This window comes from Prenolepis imparis, unplaced genomic scaffold (genome assembly GCF_030444845.1).
Source record: "Prenolepis imparis isolate NDT839.2.m4 unplaced genomic scaffold, iyPreImpa1.0 SCAF_11, whole genome shotgun sequence".
NCBI classification, from domain to species: domain Eukaryota; kingdom Metazoa; phylum Arthropoda; class Insecta; order Hymenoptera; family Formicidae; genus Prenolepis; species Prenolepis imparis.
Window position 1 is genome coordinate 11760379 of NW_028141169.1, and position 19845 is coordinate 11780223.

General features: G+C 32.2%; 1 protein-coding gene across 5 annotated transcripts in view; it reads right to left on the bottom strand.

Annotated features, from left to right (window-relative positions):
- The window catches only part of Eag (potassium voltage-gated channel protein ether a go-go), a 102797-nt gene that overhangs the window by 44890 nt on the left and 38062 nt on the right, over window positions 1-19845 (bottom strand). The gene's annotated exons all lie outside the window — the stretch shown is intronic.

Here is a 19845-nt window from a genome sequence, read left to right on the forward strand (position 1 = left end):
TATTAAAAAAAATATTTCACGATTTTTACAAATATGTCTCTTAAGAAATTATACGTTTATATATTCTAATCGTTTAAACATGTCATTTCAACATCGACAAGTGCGATAATTTTCTATTACACATTACATTCAGGCTCTTGTTTCGCGGTTTACATATCGCAGCTCAAGTCAGCAGCTTTAGTTACATCCATACATTTATACTTAATCAGCTTGTGTGATCGATATCCGCGCCATCGGCTATTAGACGAATCATCATTATTTCGGGACGAGAGAGAGAGAGACAGAGAGAGTGAGATTGGTCGATTGGATATTCGTTATGCATTAAACATGGGAATGCATTTCTGCGGTGTTATGCACGATAAATTTCGACATAACGAGCCTTGATTGCCACCGACGTGCCAACGGCACGCGGCTATAGCGCCCCGGAGCTTTACATGTCTATTAATTAATAATTTGCGTTATGAAGTTGTTGCGCGCGCAATGGTAATGTGAATGTACGTGTATATGTATGCATATATATGTGTGTGTGTGTGTGTGTTGTGTCGTCTTGAGATGCACGTAGAAGGTCTCCTAGCCACGGAATGCCACCGCGACGACCTGTGCCAGGATCAGTAATCACTGCGGAACGTCGGTCATTATTACCTAATTTATTGCCTCGTTGGGTTACCTGTTTACGACTCTACATCAACAGAAGGATTTATACATTTATCTCGAGTGTATCGTCACCGGTACTTAATTTTCGTTTAAAAGCTAGACTCGAGGGGTGTCTCACTGTCAAATACATGTACATTTTTTCTGGAATTATGCATTACTTCGCATTGATTTACAAGCGTAAAACAATAATAATTCAGACAAGATTAAAACGTCTTAAAAATAATGTTGTTATGATGTTTTTTAAATATATATTTTACTAAATATTATAATTTGTGAAATCATTAATATTTGATATTTAATTTGTTCTCTATCGAATCTAATTTTATTTGTATTTTGTGTGTTCAAGTTTATATAAAAGAAATTTTTGTTAAAAATGGTTTTTTAGGTTGATATTTAAAAATTTCTGAATTTTTTAATCACAAAGTTTAAAACAAGACGTTTTTTAAAACTTATAATTGGGAACACGTAACTTTTTGTTATATCTTTATTATAATGTAATATTTTAATTTAGGTGTTCCAACTATAAATATTTGCAATATTAATTTTAAATTTTTTGCATAATACATTAATATTATATGATTTATACAATATCTCATAAATTTATTTTTCTTAACATTTCTTTTTATAATCATTCTAATTACATTTTTCTTACTAAATTAAACAGTATTAATATTTAAATTAATTAAAAAAAAAGTATTAATATAATTTAAACGCATTCCGTTACATTACTTAGAATTATTACATGGAATTACTTGGAATTCTCGATAATTCGCAACACGTGTACAAATTTTTGAGTGAGACACCCCTCGGTATAAATATATTAATTTGACGTTACAGGGGCACACACTTTTATCGCGCGCAAAAATTGGCTATTTTCGGAAATTTTTTTCTTAAATAAATAACAGTAGTAATCAATGCAGGATCTTTTTTATTTTAGTCGCTACATATTTGAGTGTATGTATATAAAAAATGATTAAGTTTTATAAAAAAGTATAATTGTAAATGTAATAAATAAATATAACGAATAAAATAAAAAAACCTGTATTAATTACTGTTATTTACTGAAAAAAAAGGTAAATGTCCTCTTTTAATCACAAGAAAATTTTCGACGCAAGATTGCAATAAGATTTGACATAATATCGAGAGATACTATTTATTTATATTAATACTGGCTAATACTTTTATCGTATTTTTTATCGATTAGAGCACGATAATACAAGAGATTCTATTTATTTATTTTTCATTATCATCCAGTGTATCTGTTATTTATTTATAGAATTGATACGATCTTCTATCTGCGATAAGACGCGAGTATTTGTCTTAGTCTAAATCGAGATCAGATGCGATCTGAAGTAGATATATATACTTTCGACGTCAATAATTTAGGAGTCAATCGAAGTGCTCTTGCTTCGGAAATGATGAGGGATATATTCGGATATAATGGAGTGAATGTGCGGCTTTTTTTTTCTTCTTCTTTTACAGCGATGACGTTACGTCGTCCGCGCAAACGCTGACTCACGGACGCGAGTCAGACATGCTTTTAATGGACTTTTCTACTTAGAGGCCAATAAAATGCGACTGATATCTTCCCGTTTTCCGGTAAAGCCGTAGCCTTCGGAACGTTGAATTGAGAAAACGCGAGTATAAAGACGGAGAGCGAAAAGAGCAAGTGACATCGAAATTTAAAGAGTATCCTAAAAGTTTATCACATCTCTGTAAAAGCGATAAAATGATAAAATGATAAAAATAAGTAATTGAATAATCAGATGGTTTGATTTAAATTAATTAATTATTTCTTTATCAATAAATAGGTTAAATCAAAAGTAATGTTAAAAAAGTGAAATAATAAATAATTGAGAATAAAATATTAAATTGAGTTGAATTTTAAATAAATTTAATTTTAAATTTAATTTCAAATTCGGAATTTTAATTCCAATTTCAATGAAAATACGTAGTTCGTAAATAGCTTATAAATTAAAATGAATTTTAGAGATAAGAGAGGAAATTAAAAGATTAAATGAAAATAATTATAAATAATGATGAATAACTGAAAATAATTATAGATATAGAAATAGGGATAAATAATCGATGTACATTTTTTTATAAGATAAACTGATTTTGAGAAATAGAAAGAAACATTTGAAAATATATGTACGCTTAGATCTCGGAGATAAAACGACAAGTTCAAACATGATGTTGCATGATCGGTCGATCAAGTTGTACGTAGTTAATTGAATTTTCGATGCGATAATATTATTCTCACGCGACATGATACACGATACACACAATTCCGCAGTCATTAGCTAACTTTGCATATATGAATAAATAACGAGAATTCATTAGGGGAGAGGTAAAAAAAGTAAGATGCGAGAAGTAAGATATCCCTATTTTTCCCCCACGCCCAAAAATTGCAGCGTCAGCTTGACCTTTATGCTAAGTGTAACCTGTTTGAATCGCCGTGTCCGACGATGTGTGAAATTGTTTTCGCACGCCAAAGCGCTCTTCTCCGCCCCTATTCCCCCCTTTCTTTCAAAGAGGAAGAGAAAGAGATTTCAAGAAAAATCGCGGAACTACGGCGAACGATTCCGGATCAATTAATGCTCCCGCGATCCCGAGAGGAAGTTAATTGAGACAAATTGTGGATGGCGAAGAGAAAAAGAGAGAGAGAGAGAATCGAAGCTCGCTGTAAACTCCACTCCCGATTCCAGGGGGGTGTGGATCGATGAAACACATTAAAAAGATTTAGATTACGGATGGATGGTCCACTGAAATACTGACGCCACCGTGTCGAGCCACTCTCTTTCTCGAGCTCGAGATAAATTTCCCAAAGAGAAATGTGGAGAATCCGAAGAATTAAAGGAGTAACGACGACGAGCGTAAAAGCTCTTTGGAATGTCTGTTGCCTTTTCTCGAGGCAACTTCTCGGTGCCGCGATCGACAATTTTCGCAAGCGATTGCGATGACAAAGGAGAATCCAATCCGTGATTTATTATCCTATATTCCTGCGAAATGTCTGACATATATGTACAGTGACCGGCAAAAATAAAAAGCCATCTCATTTATAAGACTGGTTTGCTTCATAAAGGTAAAGAAAATATGTTTTAGGTTTTTTATAATTGAAATTTATTAATTAATTAAATGTTTTTAATTAAAAAGGAATCATTTTTATTTAATACTATAGTTATTTATTTCTAAACAAATGGTATACTTAAAATATTTATAATATTATTATATTTATAATTTATTATAATTATAATAATTTTTATTATAATATATTTTAATTTAAAGAAATAAGAATATTATTTTTATTAATAGTGAAAATATGATTTTCTTTAGTCTCAATAACTTTTTGAAGTCTTCTTAGTATGCTTTCAATTAAATTTTTCATATATTATAAATCCAGATTCTTTATTTTGTCACTCTTAAATAATATACGATTGTTTAGAAATAAATATAGTAATAAAAAATGATTCCTTTTTAATTAAAAACAATTAATTAATAAATTTTCAATTTCAGTTATAAAAAACCTACATATAACGTATTATTTTTACCTTTATGAAAAGCAAACCAGTCTTATAGATGAGATGGCTTTCTATTTTTGCCGGTCACTGTAATTCGATCATTTCCGGAAGGGAAGAACATGTTGGAAAAAAATTAACGCGTTTGATGCTACGGATGACAAAAGGGGAAGAGGATCTATCAAAAATCTCGGACAAAGTTCATCTTATATACTCTGGGCGAAAATCAGAAATAATTATTTTCATTATTATATTATTATTATATTTAATTATTATTACTACTTTTATTTTTATTATTATATTTATTAATATGACGTATGTCGTGAAAAATTGCATAAATATTGAATTAAAAAGGAGAAAGATTTTATCTCTGGCCCCTTTTCTTTTTACTTCGAATTCAAACAGAAACGATACATGTATCTCGACAATGCAGCTCGCTTCTGTTACTTTGAAATGTTCTGTGCTCGCGAGAGCGTAAATCTTGACCTCGTAATTGCTTCGACGTAAAAATAATGCGCGCGCGTGAATATCCATCCCCCGGGCAAATGGCAGAACATGATACCAATCCATTAGTAAATGCTGTCCGATAAAAGTATCCGTAGCTGTTAGACATTTTCTCTCTTTCTCTCGCCAACATTACTCAACATTACATGACATGCATAAAGTGGGAAAGAGCGTCTCTCTCGCGCGCAGAAAATTCCCGTGGAAGAGAAATTCCCGTTTCTATATGTACACATTTTCGAATTTTAATCCGTATAACGCGAGTCACTGACTCCGCAACCGACTACCGATGTTCGGAATGTAACCTTCTTGTAAATCTGAAGACGAATTTATGGCTGCCCTTTTCAAACCTTAGACACGCGTATCTCGCTGTAACAAATTGTATTTCCCTTCGAACGAGATGGATTACGGCAGCTCTCTCTTTCGTTCAAGAGTATCTCGCAGGATTTCTTCGGCGCATAACGACGTAAGAGGGAAAATGTTGTTTGTTAAGAAGAATTTTAGAGAGAATTTTTTATCGTCAGAAGTACACTGAGAGAATTTTCTCTTAGACTTTACCCTGAAAATCATGGTAATCGTGGGACAATATGGTATGGAAAGAATTTTATATATAACTTTATATAATTTACTATGCAGTTTAGTAAAATTAAATCAAACATATTTTATATTTTATTGTGATAGATATTATTATTATTATTTTTGTGATAAATATTAATCAGAGAAATTCTTATAAAATTCTTTCCATCCCATATTAGCCCACGATTACCATGATTTTCAGGGTAAATTCTAACAGAAAATTCTTTCTGTGTATAATCTCTAATCAAAATTAAATATTTTGGAGATATTTGTCCAAAATTATTTATTAAAAAAAAAAGAGCATCATCTATCCTAATCATCTCGCCGAAAAATGTATATAATAAATTAATAAATAAATAAAACAGAAAAAAATATGTCAGCGATATATCTTCAATTTCAATGTATTTTTTTTGCGCAAACTTGGGGATATTTGTCCAAAATTATTTATTTAAAAAATGAGGATCATCTATCCTAATCATCTCGCCGACGTGTTCGGAAAATCTATATAATAAATAAATAAATAAGTAAAATATAGAGAGAAAAAATACGCCAGCGCTATATTTTCAATTCTGATGTATTTTTTTTTTTTTTTTAGGAATATACGTTGTATCTCATCTTGACGATAACCGTATATTGGGATTTTTAGGAACACATATCCGCGAATTTGTGGCTACGACGATGCGTCACGTATTGAATTTCACGGGAATCGTATACTTCACGCGTTTTAAGGGCGAAACCGCGCCAAAAGGGGCAACGTTACAAGATTTAAAGCGCGAACGCGACCGCGCATTACGTTGTTACATCGGGAAAAATTGTTCTGTGCAGCCTTGTGAAAATGTCGCGTTAGGTCATGTCACACCGTAAATACACATACGACAAATTACACGATACTGTAATTTGCCTCGCCCTCGCCGAAAATATATATATTATCAGATAGTTGAATAACTTGTCGTAGAGTTTCCCATCCACTCGAGTAAATCTCCCCGGTACTTAACGCGGAAAATTTATTACGCGGAAACATTCCAGCTTACAGGAAATGTGCTTCATTAAACAAAATGTTCAGTTCCGTTAGTCACGTAAAAGTCGCGACCCGACTTTGCGTTCTTAAACAGTTACAGTACAGTCAATCTGATATATAGTTCACAGAGATGTAAACGTGATTTTAAACAAGCGGAAAATACATAAACTTGCCCGTGTAAACCCTTGATGAGATCATCCTTCTTTTATGATCGCGGCTGTGTTCTTGTGTGGTATTATAGTGATCGTTTGAACTTTGAACTTCCGGACGCTTTGTACATTCGAAAATAAATCGAATTATCGAGTGAAACAGACCGAGTTTCACGTTAAACGTTATTTCATTGCGACGTTAATCATGCGTTAAATATGCGACTGATAATTCATGCGAGAAGAGTCACAATAATTTAATTATGTAATAATTATATAGCTACATATAATATAGTATATATACGATCCTATGTTTTTTTTAAATTGGTATAGAATAATATAAAATTACATTTTATTTGTATTTATATATTATTATATAATTATCCGACAAATCTTACAAAAACAGAGATATATTTCTCTTCAATTATATCAATTTAATCTAACATATATGTATAGAAGATTATCAAATACATTTTTTTTTTTCGAAAAAATGCCTGCAATATCCTGTATTATATAATTGAAGATATTTCTATAAAAAAATAAAAATATCATAAAAAAAATCTATATAATAGAGAGATATTACGCAAAAAGGGGCAGAATAAAAATTTATAAATTAAATTTAAAAAATTAAATATAAAATGTTCAATAAAATTAAAAATGCTAAAAAAATTATATGTTGCTTGCAAGTCTCTTGCGAAAGCGATTCGGGCGATTCTAAAAAGGATGGGATCGATCGAGTTTAATTTCTTAACTGCAATTAAAAGAGATCACATATATATTTATCACCCACACGCGAAACCGCCACGCGCGAAAGGGCAGACGGTGTTAACCCTTTTCGTCCTCCTCTCTCCCCCCTCTTATCGCGAGAAACATAATCGCAATTTCATTGTTCCAACGATCGAGTTATCCATCGAGATAATATATGTGATGAGCGCGATGCGCAACATAGCAATTCACAGCGACGTCAGATCGGACCGTGATATTGAGCTAAGTGTATTGCGCTTATGATAATATTGCCATGTGTATGTAATATTGAACACATTGACATTAAGCATTATAAATGCGATAGTATAATTAACATTATAAGTAAATAAATAAATAAATATTGTCTATTGTGCAAATCGAGATGTATGAGGCTTTAGTCGCTTTTGTCGCGTACTTTGAATTTTATACGAAAAATGGCAAAAATTCGTGACATTCTCCTTTCAAAAGTTAGAATATAAGTTAGAATAGTCCGTGAAAAAATTAATAAAATATTTCCGCAACATATAAAACGTGCAAAATAAATATTATAATAAATATTTTAAAAATATTCAAAATGAATATCAAATATTGCAAAATAAAAATAAATATATATATATAATGTTATAATAAATATCATAATATAATATAACATTTATTATAATATAATATAATAATAATTATAATATAAATATTAATAAATATTATAATATAAATTATATATAATAAATATAAAATAAAATAAATATTATATTTAATATGACGATGAATTCGTCAGAGTAATAATTGCGAGAGTGCTTCGTGAAAATTTACCGAATAATTTTGAAACTTTTTTTTACATACGCACATCTTTTCTCCAACAATAGCATCGAGCGCATCGTCGAATCGATTTGAGAGATCGCTATATCGTAATCTCGCATGCCGATAAGGCTTGCGAGCCTATCAGGCTGATTTGTTAAAGAACGCCGGGTTTGAACGGGCGGGAGAGCTTCACCTCTTCAGAAAACGATTACGCATCGTGGCGATCGTGTCAGGTGGTCGACAGCAAGTAAGGTCAGGCCGACCTTACTTAATCTTGATTCGCACGCGAGTAATTCTCGCGACCGAAGTTAGATCGGGTCAAGGTGCAACGAGCGATAGACTTGCATGCGCTTGCAGCTGATGGTTATAACAATACGACAACAATCGAGTTTTTGCGACCGCGACTTGTATGTATATTTAATTCTTCATCAAGTCGTGTATCGAGATGAACTTGACTCGACGCAATATATATAATATTCGCGAAACGAATCGCAGATGAAATTAAAAATCCAGGTGCGCGCCGGTAAGAGAAAAAAAATGGGGAAAAATTTTCGCGCGTAAAATATTTCATACAAAATGCCCGTAAACGAAAATTCTCCAACAACTATAAATTTTGTTAGCTCGAGCTTTCATTTCGCGCGCAGTAAATTATTCACGCATCGTCGAGTATATATCGGCAGCGTGTTAAATTTTTTACAAACACTTACACGGTGCATCGAGAACAAACTCGCGCGTGCATCGAAATGTACGTAATGTGAGGAAAAATAAATATCAATTTTGTACGCACAGTTGGTGTTCTACGGCTGCGATAAAATTGCGAATGACTGATATTACGACGAAACAATGGAAAAAAAAAAAAAAAAGATAGATCTCCAATCTGTGAATTCTTTTTTTATGAACCTCTGTAAACTGTCGCGACTTAATTTAATGTCGCAAAGCGAGAGCCAATTAAAAATATCCGATATAACATCAATTAACTGACATCGTCCTCATCAGGAGTGTTTATTCGAGAATTATCGCCGAACACGTGTCGACGTTACTGAATTCTATTTAAATATATAATGGATAAAATATAAAATATATGGAGTTTATACATATCTGAATGTCAAAAAGTACCGTAATTTTTCCTACTTATTTCTTAGGCTCATTACTTCGTCTTGACACGCATTTGTCTAATTATAACCGACGCGAGTCGACCTTTCTTTTTGCAAGGATTTTCTGGAAATCATCGTGACCCAAAGGACACGAAAAGGTGATTCGGTCGGAAATGTCTAATTGTAAGTGGTTTTATTATCGTCCTCTCCCGCAAACGCAATGCGTCAAAATTATATTTTCAATTAGCATAATATGAGCACTTTGTAAAACGTCGTGTGTTATTACATATGCTATGTGATTGCGCAAAACGACACGCATTAACACGCGAAACACTGCAATTTACTATATATATTTCTAGGAAAAATTAATATATTACAAATATAGAAGGATTTTTTTTCCTTAGAAGGTCGCGAATTTAAAAAAATACAATTTACTAGCATTTTTGCGTAGAATATTCATATTATATTGTATTGGGTGCATAAAAATTATTAATTACCGATAAGATGTATAATTGGTTACTATTAAAAAATAAATATAATTAAATAAACATTAAATAATAAAATTAATTAATGTTGTAGCAGATATACATTATCTGTGTAAATTGTGATATCGCATAATATACGTTGAGTGGTTAATTTGCGTGAAGAATAATTATATTTATTCTTTGCACGACTTTCATTGCCCAAAACGTGGAAATAAAAGAGATATATTACACACATACACAAGTGATGGTAGAAATGTACATATTTGATCAGAAGGATTAAGTTCTCCCCAAGATTATGAAATTAACTGTCATTTTTGCCAGATTATCCCATTACATGATGTACATAATATATGTCTACGAATAAATAAATTTCTCTAACGTAATAATTTTTTATTACTGCAATAAATTGCTTTGTATAATTGCTTGCATCTCAAAATTAATCATCTACAAACAAAATATAATTTCTTTCCTACGATATGATCAATTTAAAACAGATTCTTTTGTTAGGAAACGTGTTCAACCTTATCATATCAGAAGAACAAATTGTTGTAACATATATCATACACAAAAGTTTTTAAAATTCTCGTCAAAATATTACATGTTTCCTCCTCACCCATTTTTACGAATAAAAGAAATTCATATTTTCTCATCATCTTCTTCATTTTTCGCCGATAATAATTTGTGCACAAAAGAAGAGACAGTGGAATACTCGATTCTGGGAAGAAAGAGAAGTCTCCCCTTCGTATGAATTTATGGCAATGAAACAAGATCAAATATCTCTTGGCGATTAAAAATTTTGACACAGTTATTCGCGCGCACTTTCATACAGTTTTTCCATTAAATCCGAGCGACGTCGCGACACAATTTCTCGTCCGCGCGAAAATAAGAGGGTATTAAAAGTATTGGCGAGGTCGATCACGTAGCGAAACCGCGGCAACCCCGAAAATGTTCTTCCACTTCCTCCCCTTTGTTGTCGGCGCGTTATTACGACGACGGAGTTCCACACGTCTGCGGATTGCATCGAGAAATCGAGGCGGTGTCCCAATTCGCGAGCGCAACTCTCTCTCTCTCTCTCTCACTCTTACTGAAGGAAAGGGTGGAAAATGCTCTTGTGCTCGATTTAATATATATCGTGATCATAAAGAGGGTATAGAAACGCGCGGCGTCGTATCGCCATCGACGTGACAGCGCGAAATAAATACGCGCGATGAAATTCGGGCGAATCGCGGTCGTTCTACAAGAATCATCGGGGTCAAAAAAGCTGTCATCATATTCTCGAGTCGTTTTTCGAAGCTAGCTTTAAATCGAGTCCGTAAAATACGCGGACTTGTCATCAGCTTTAAATATAAAGTTGTACTTGCAAGGGAGGTACCTCGCGAATCCGAAAATTATGATTTTGATGAAATGTATAGGGAAATAAATAAATTAATTTAAAAATTTTCAATTGCTGCCGTCCCTCATATGTAGAGAGGTTTCTTTTCTAGATATATTGAAAAGCACTCGAGATATCAGAAATGGTTTTATACAAAAGTTTCATAAAAATATTTCTATTTTATCCCACACAGAGAGAATTTTCTATTAGAATTTACCCTGAAAATCATGGTAATCGTGGGACAATATCACAATAAAAAATAATATCTATTACAATAAAATATAAAATATATGTTTGATTAATTTTACTAAAAATATAGTAAAATTTACTAAAAGTATAATAAAATTAATCAAATATTTTTTTAATTCTTTTTACATCATGTTGTCTCACGATTACCATGATTTTCAGGATAAATTCTAAGAGAAAATTCTCTCTGTGCAATAAAAAAATTTTGAAAAAATACTTTTAAAAAAATTTCCTTAAAAATCTTAGAAAAAAATTATTTTTTCAAAATTTGATTAATATGATTAAATAAAGGTGTTCTTACCATAAAACTTTTATATAACTTTTATCTAAAATTTTTCGATATCTGGAGTGCTTCTTGAGATATATCTAGAAAGGTAAAAACTTATTCTATATATAAAGGATGGCAGCAATTTTCTAAATTCATCTATTTATCATCCCTACATATGTATAAAATTTCATCAAAATTAGACTTTTCGAGTTTGCGAGATTCTCTTGTTAGAGAAAATTTTATGAGTTGGATCGACTTTAATTATGAATAAATCATATACAAGTAGACTCAGGAATAAAAGAGTTCCTTCTACTAAAATCATTTGTAAATGGATCGAGTAAATTTTAACATGCTCTGCGCAATTTGAAGAGTAAAATCTCTCGCGCGAACTAACTTGTTTTCAACCATCCTTCGCTAATAAACTCGAACAGACAGTCCGCTCTCGCTCATATATGCATGGAAGTCAGCTGGCGAAAAGCTCGGCAAATTTACCCATCTCGTCACGACACACGGATGGCAAAACGCTCGTCGCGATTTATCCATTTTTATTCATGGTCCAGACGCATCTGCGACGTTGCGTTTGCATGACGTGAATCGCCCGTACGCGGACCAAAAGATACAAGAGAAGATGGAAGCGCTTCTACGCTCGTGAAAAATTAATCCGCTGATTTATTAAATTTCCGACGTAAATATATATATATATATATACATATATATACTGTGGGTGGGAGTGACAGCCGTGTCTTTGGAAATGCAAATTTCATGTTCTTTCAGGAAGTCACAGACGCAGAAAGATCGCATTACAATCCCGGAAATCTTCTCCCGCGATCTCATCCTGCGATTAAAAATTTGTGCCGAGAATACGCGAAATTTCATTTTCGAGAATAATTATATCATCATATTTTATCGTGATGTAATCTACAAAATTATATAATTAATTCTAACAATATCATATTTCTCTTAACTTCCAGCTGTCAGTTTTTTAAAGCTAAAAAATCCATAAAAAATCTGAATTTCTGCTTTCCATATGTAAAAATGTAAAACGCACGCTAGATAAAATTATACATATATCTCTCCAGTTATATCCACGTAAAGTACTTTGAGGTCTGCTTTTAGCAATGATAAGTAACGAGAATACGTGCTACAGGCGAAAGTATATATATACCGCTGAAACTTCATTGTAGCGAGCAGTCCGGGTAAATATTCATTCTCTCGGCTTTATTGTGACCAAATTTAATTAAGTTATATCGTAAACGGCGGGTATGTGCGGTTGGGAGATGAGTTTGAAAAGTACATCTTCGATATGATACGACTTGTGCCTCCTCATTGAAAAGGAGGTCGTCGAGGATAAAGATGGAGATTCGAAAATGCACCTATGTATCTGCAGTATATACATATCTCTCCTTTAAGGTACTACTACGAAATTCCATCAAAGATATTAAAGACTGTAAACGGCGACTATTACGACATATGTATGTGTGCAAAATAATCTTAATAATAATTGAAAAATCTAATATGTAGTGTAATTACATTCTTTTTTATAAGAAGTTGATTGAGAAATTAATTTTGTAATTCGGTTAATTAAATTTACATATGTAATAAAGATTATATAATCTTTATTATTAATCTTTACCTTATAAAGATACTTTTTGCAGTATCTTTAATTATGATCTTTGTGATTTTTCTCTGTATAATTTTTAATATCACGAATACATTTTTTAAATATATCTCTTATTATAGTTCTTTTAAACGTATATTATATCATTGTCTTTGTTAGGTTGTTGCACCCTAATCGTTCTTTTTTTACTCTACTTATTAAGTCGTTATTCTCGAATATTTTTTTTACTTTTTAGAATTGATCAGTCTTTACTGACGTCAGTAATTTGTAATTCAAATATACTATTATACTAAAAGATTAATCTTCTCAATTTCTGAAAAAGAAAAGTTTAGATACTATTATACTCTTTGGAATATCTTTAATTATGACTTTTGAGATTTTTCTCTGTATAATTTGTAATGTCACGAATAAATTTTTTTTTCATATATCTCTTAGGTCTTTCTAAACGTATATTATATTATTATTTTAGATCTATTACACCTTAATGTTTTTTTTTACTATATTTGTTAAGTTGTTATTCTCAAGTATACTTTTTAATTTTTTATCTACTTCTTTTTTAATGTCAGTAATTTATACAAATAAATAAATAAATGTTTCCACGCTCTTCTGAATCTTCACCGACTCGAGTTTCTAAATTCTATCGCTCTTCTCTCGATATAAGATTACCGTCACGTGGATTATCATGCTCTCTTTTTGCGCTTTATCGAGGATGGCAGCCCCTTTCTCTCCCGCGAAATCACACCTGTCGGAAAACTGCAACGATTACGACGGATGATTTATCACGCCGAGTCGCGCGTGTGGATCGCGTGCTGTCGTTCGCCCTAATGCACGAATTCCCTTCGTCAACGTCGACCCCAGTCAAGGCTGCCACCCCCGACGTGCGCCGACGAACCTTGTACGCGGATCGCGAAGGGTTGATAAGGCGTGGTCGAAATCACGCGTAACGATCTGTATGTGTGTGTTTGTATACGTATGTGCTCAACTGTGTGGCGTGATACCGGCGTCGTCGCCGGTTACCTACAACTAACTTGTTACAACTAATGTAATTACGACACGCGCTGCTGAGATCGCGAATGGGGATAGGCGAGCCGGCTGTTCTTCAGGGTCATTCCGACCTTCGGGAAAGACTCCTTTTGATAGAAATACTAAATTAACGTGTGTATATATGTATGCTAGTCTCTTTTCAAAGTATTATATTTTATCGTGCATTATATATCTCATTACATCTACTAATTTTATTATTTTTAATACAACACAGTTCGAAAATTTGTGTTTTCTTGTTGAAAACGGTCCCCGTAAAATTTTTGTGTTAAATATTTAACACATTCATGTGTTAAATTAACATATTGCTGTTGTGTTAATTGAACTCAAATGTTAATGAAAAAAAGTGTAAAAATAACACAATGTGTATTTACTTTTAATTTTACACAATAAATATGTTCGATATTATTAGTGACAAGATTTATCTGTTAATTTTACAGTACTGTAAAATTTACTGTAAAATGTACAGGAAAAAAATGTTAATTTTACTTTATAATATAAGTGGGAATGATAAAATGTAAAATTAACAATTTTTTAAGTTAATTTTTACATTAAAACTATGTTAATTTAACACAAAATTTATTTTAAGTTTACTTGAAGTTTGCATTTATTTTATGTTAAAATATTAACACAATATTCGTGTCATCATTTAACACATCCGTATTATGTTAAATTAACACAAAAATTTCTGTGGACCGTTTGGGACATGTGATATTTGTTAAAACACAAATTTTTCAACTGTGAAGATACTTGAAAAATAGTACTAAAATCGACTGAAATATTTCCAGTGCGTATTTCTTCGATTGAGTAAATGTTTAATATATTGTTTCTTTTTTCCCTAGAAAAATCTCTTCGTATTTTTAAGATTTTAAAAAATATATGCGCGGTGCAAAAAATTGCAAAATTAATATGTTGAATTGAATCTTGAATCTTTCGCAGTTATTCGTCGTCAAATTCGATCCACGTGCGCGATTGCTTCAATAATGAATCCGATGTCATGATCCCCTACGGTTTTAAAGTCTTAGAGCCTCGAGTCCGAAAATATACGACAAATGCATATTTCAGCATATAGTCGACGTACACTTTGTCTCCATTATATAATGTACGCGAGCAAAGTTTTCATATATTTCGCGTGCCTCGCTTTTCTTTCTTTCGTAAATTGCCAATTATCTCTCGCTTATCTTCTTTCGGAAAAATTTTAAGAAAGATCCGCACACCAAGCATTTGCTTATTTCGCGAAACCATGCGCGATTAAAGGCGCGAGGCCGCTTACAGTTTCGGGGAGATCAGTATTTTTCGAGGAATTGCGAATCTTGTTTCCTTTTATCAGAGAGTACGAGAGCGATTGTTAGGCGGAAAGTTAAAAATTTCAGAGAGGAGAGGCCGCTCCGAAGGCAATTTTTACGAAATTATAGAGGATGGTTTTATGTACGTCGCCTATTTTCATGGGTTATCAGCAACGAGTTCAAGGTGAGAGGGAAATGATCTCGATTTATACGTTCGCTGCGGAGACACTGCGGTATTGCGTGTTGTATCGTTGAGGAAGAAAGGAAAAAAAAATGACATTGGGGGGTGAGATGTCGGACGAGAAACGACGATCCCGCAAAGCGAATTCGGTTAGTTTGTACAAGTTTGTTAACATCGCCTACGTATATATATATATATATATATATATATATATATATATATATATATATATATATATATGTATATGTACGCTAAAGTTCGCGATAGGAGGACTAAGCCTTCGTTTATGGCAAAGTATGTGCAACACCTTGTAGAACTTTGAAGTAACCTCATTTAGCGTTAAACTGTGTGCGATGAAAGCAGGAATCTAAGTACCGTACAAAGGTTTCTCGAGTGTGAAAGGAATATAAAGTCCGGGCATATTTCTTTGAAATATTTCTCTCTCTTTCCCTCTCTCTCGCTCTTTCTTATTAATCAATCGCGAAATTTTTTACGGTCATCTAGTTTCATGTAAAAATTTAAAAAGCGTTGATATATAGATAACTGTCATCCAAGCCATATTGCAGAAATTATATTTCAAAACATATGTATATATTACGTGTATTATAAAATTTTCACATTAATTATTTTTATTTTTAAATCTATATATGTATATAATATACATATATCGAAAATAATTAGTTTTAAAATTGTTTAGCATGTTATTTATATATAAAAAGTTACGTTCTCTATTTTAATGACTGCTATCCGGACCAGACGCTTGCGAGACTCGACGAACACGTTATTCCTTTTAGATCGCGCATCTTGCTGTTTATATTCCATCAATATCAACTCACTCTCGTCAAATATCGCTTCTACCTTCAACCTCTCACTTCTTTCATTCACCCTCCGCAGGACTGTCATTCGAAAATAATCCATAGAAGAAGAATTTATGTCAAGTTGGAGGATGATCGTTTCGACGATACCAATAGAATGACGACATCGACGAGCTATTGTCTGCATATTCTTCCCTCTCCCTCTCTCTCTTTCTTACTCCTTTATGAAAAGAATTTCACGTTGCTCTAAATCGACATTTTGTTGTTTTTTTATTTTACACAAATAAATATTTCTAACAGATAAATTTTTCCCGAGAAAAATTCTTCTATAAACACAAAAAGTTTCTGAATATAGTGAAATAAATGTTATTTCATGAATAATTCATATAATGCGATGATGCATATTATATGTATATACGCAATATATTGAAATATTATATTATGTAAAATATTATTGTATTAATAATTAAAAATTTTATTAACATTTCTGTATCTGAGTGATTTTAACGTTAATATCTCGGAATCACGATTATAATTTTTTTCATCATGTATTTCTGCTTTTCCGCTTATTAAAATAACGCAAAATGAAACATTGATATGTCTGTAATTTTATTCCGCATGGACAATATTGACAAGAAGCATCAATACATTTATTATGTGAAGATAATGATTATCATAAAATTCTTTTGAGTTAATTCTACCTTCTTCTACCGATTATATAATCGGCATAATATTACTATATTGTATGAAATATTGTATGATTTTGTGTATGAAACTCTGGAAAAACAAACATTCTAATTGAAAATAATTCGCAACGTTAAATGCATTCGGAAAATGCGCTTCGATGAAATTAAAATAACGCGGAGCCGGGAAACTGTTTATTTTTTGTTGCAAGCTTACTTCGCATCTCGCATACATACGCTAAGTGCGTGCTAATTCTATATATTCTCAACAAGTCGTAATTTTTGAGTATCTGCGAAACGAAATTTTCGCGTTGGAAAATTTTTGCAAACGCCGATAATTGGTTTTCAACGCTGCACTCTTTACAACACTCTTTATATTCACAAAATTAATTTTGCTGTTTAAAGACCACATCATAAAGAAATGTAAAATTTTGTATACGTAATAGAAACTCAGGTACACAAAATTTTTAATATCATTTATAATATTAATATTAATAATGTTAAGTCCCAATTTTTTCAAAGACACGTTGGAACACAAGTCTTAGAATAGATGATTGAAAAAGGTCATCTGATTAATAGAAATTGAGCGGTGCCGCTCACTTTATTTATTATTAAGCCAGGGGAGGTTCCCTATAAGAGAGGTCAAGAGCTTTCGCACGGAAAAAGAAACTTTAATGAGTACAAGAAAAACTTTTTGTTACATATCGTGTTCAAATACACATAGGATAAAGAAATCGTTAAAGCGACAGCAATGTTGAGTTAATTTAGTATACATACTTTTTTACAATCACCGATTTTATATTCCAAAAAGAATAAAATTATTATTATTAATAAATAATTTAATACAAATATATGAATAAATAAAAATGCAAAAAGCGATTTTTTTCATTAATAATTATATAATATATATCTTAATTATATTTATAATTTATAATATAAAGAACACACACAGAGAGTAGAAATATAAAATTAAAATATAATTTTAATTTCTTTCCTACAGACTACTGCATATATATGTAATTTTATTTACACATAACGCATTTATTACCCACGATAAAAGTCACGATAAAAGAGTGCCGCCGGTCTTTCTTCGTAGGAGAAAGAAATTCGCTAGAAGTAAGCTCTATTATTTATATTGTTCCACGCGTTGTTGAGTAACACTAAACGTGAAGTTATTGCAGACCGAGTTTTGCAAATTTATGGTCCGGTCAATTATTCAGCTCAGTAGCTCAGGTTCGACATCGCGCGAGATAGATTCTGTTCGAGTATTCTCGATGCAAATTTAAACTCTCCCTCGTTGTTTCCACGTGCGCACATACACATACACGTGAAGAAACAGTGCACCGTTAGCCCCTCTCTTACCTAGATTTTTCGATGCTCGTCTTCCCTCTTCCGTGTCCATTTTTAGATTTTTATCTTCGGTCAAAGACGCTTTTCCCGTTCGAGCTACATCTAACGAATTTTAAAAACGCTTCGCGTTCTCGAAAGAAGTTTTAGTGCAATCAAATTCCTTTTTTTAAAATTCCCCTTTTAGAGATCACTTTAGAATAAAGATCTCTATAAATAAATTTAGACGGATTCGTACACGTTTTATATATTCTTAATACTGATCAGCTGATTGTATCGATACGCGATTCATGCTTCTCGTTAAATAAATGCAAGTGAAATGGAAATAAAGCGGAAAATGTTTCCGCCGGAGAAAATCCTTGAGAAAGTCATTGGTTTGCGATTCGCAATCGTTTTCGCGGTGCAACTTCAACATTTATCGTATTCGCGGTCTACGGTCTATCGCAAGTCACCCGTTGTAAAGTTTTTCTCCTCCGCAAAACGAGGAGGAAGCTCGCGGAGGCTAAAAATAAATAAACCAACGTCGACGAACGGAATTTGCATCGCTCACGCACACACGATGGTGTGGAAATTTTATTCGCACTGCGTAGTATATATCCGAGAGCCAGATTTGACCCAATGACCCCGAGGAGGCGAGAGCGAGTCGAAAACGCAGCGGAAGTTACGCGGTAGCGGATCACCTCCGGCGTTTCCGCAACTTGTGCCCCGATCTCCAGGTAAATTACCAGAGATGGGATCAAGTATCTTACACAAGTAGATTCGAATTTGCATGATTTCGAACTTTATATCGAAAAAAATATTTAAATCCGAACCAGAGAGATTCTAATCCTCTACACAGAGAGAATTTTCTCTTGGAATTTATCCTGAAAATCATGGTAATCGTGGGACAATATGGTATGGAAAGAATTTTATGAGAATTTCTCTGATTAATATTTATCACAATAAAAATAATAATATCTATCATAATAAAATATAAAATGTTTGATTAATTTTACTATGCAGTTTCGTAAAATTAATAAAACATATTTTATATTTTATTGTGATAGATATTATTGATATATATTTTTATATATAGATATTTTTATTGTGTGATAAATATTGATCAGAGAAATTCTCATAAAATTCTTTCCATACCACATTGTCCCGCGATTACCATGATTTTCAGGGTAAATTCCAAGAAAAAATTATCTCAGTGTATAAATAAAAGCTTGAAAAATAAAAGCAGCAACTTCCAAGTATATTCGAATCTTGATCGAGAATCTTTTATGAGTATTTTTTAGAAAAATGTTACGTAAAATATGCATATGTGTGGATGTGTAGCAAGTATTATAAATAAAATTATTTTATTTTAGAATTCAAGTATTACTTGCAAAAGATTCTTTAAAAGTATTATTTCGAATTTCATTAAATTGAGTACCTGCAAGGTTATTAGAAATGTAATTTAATTGAGCCTG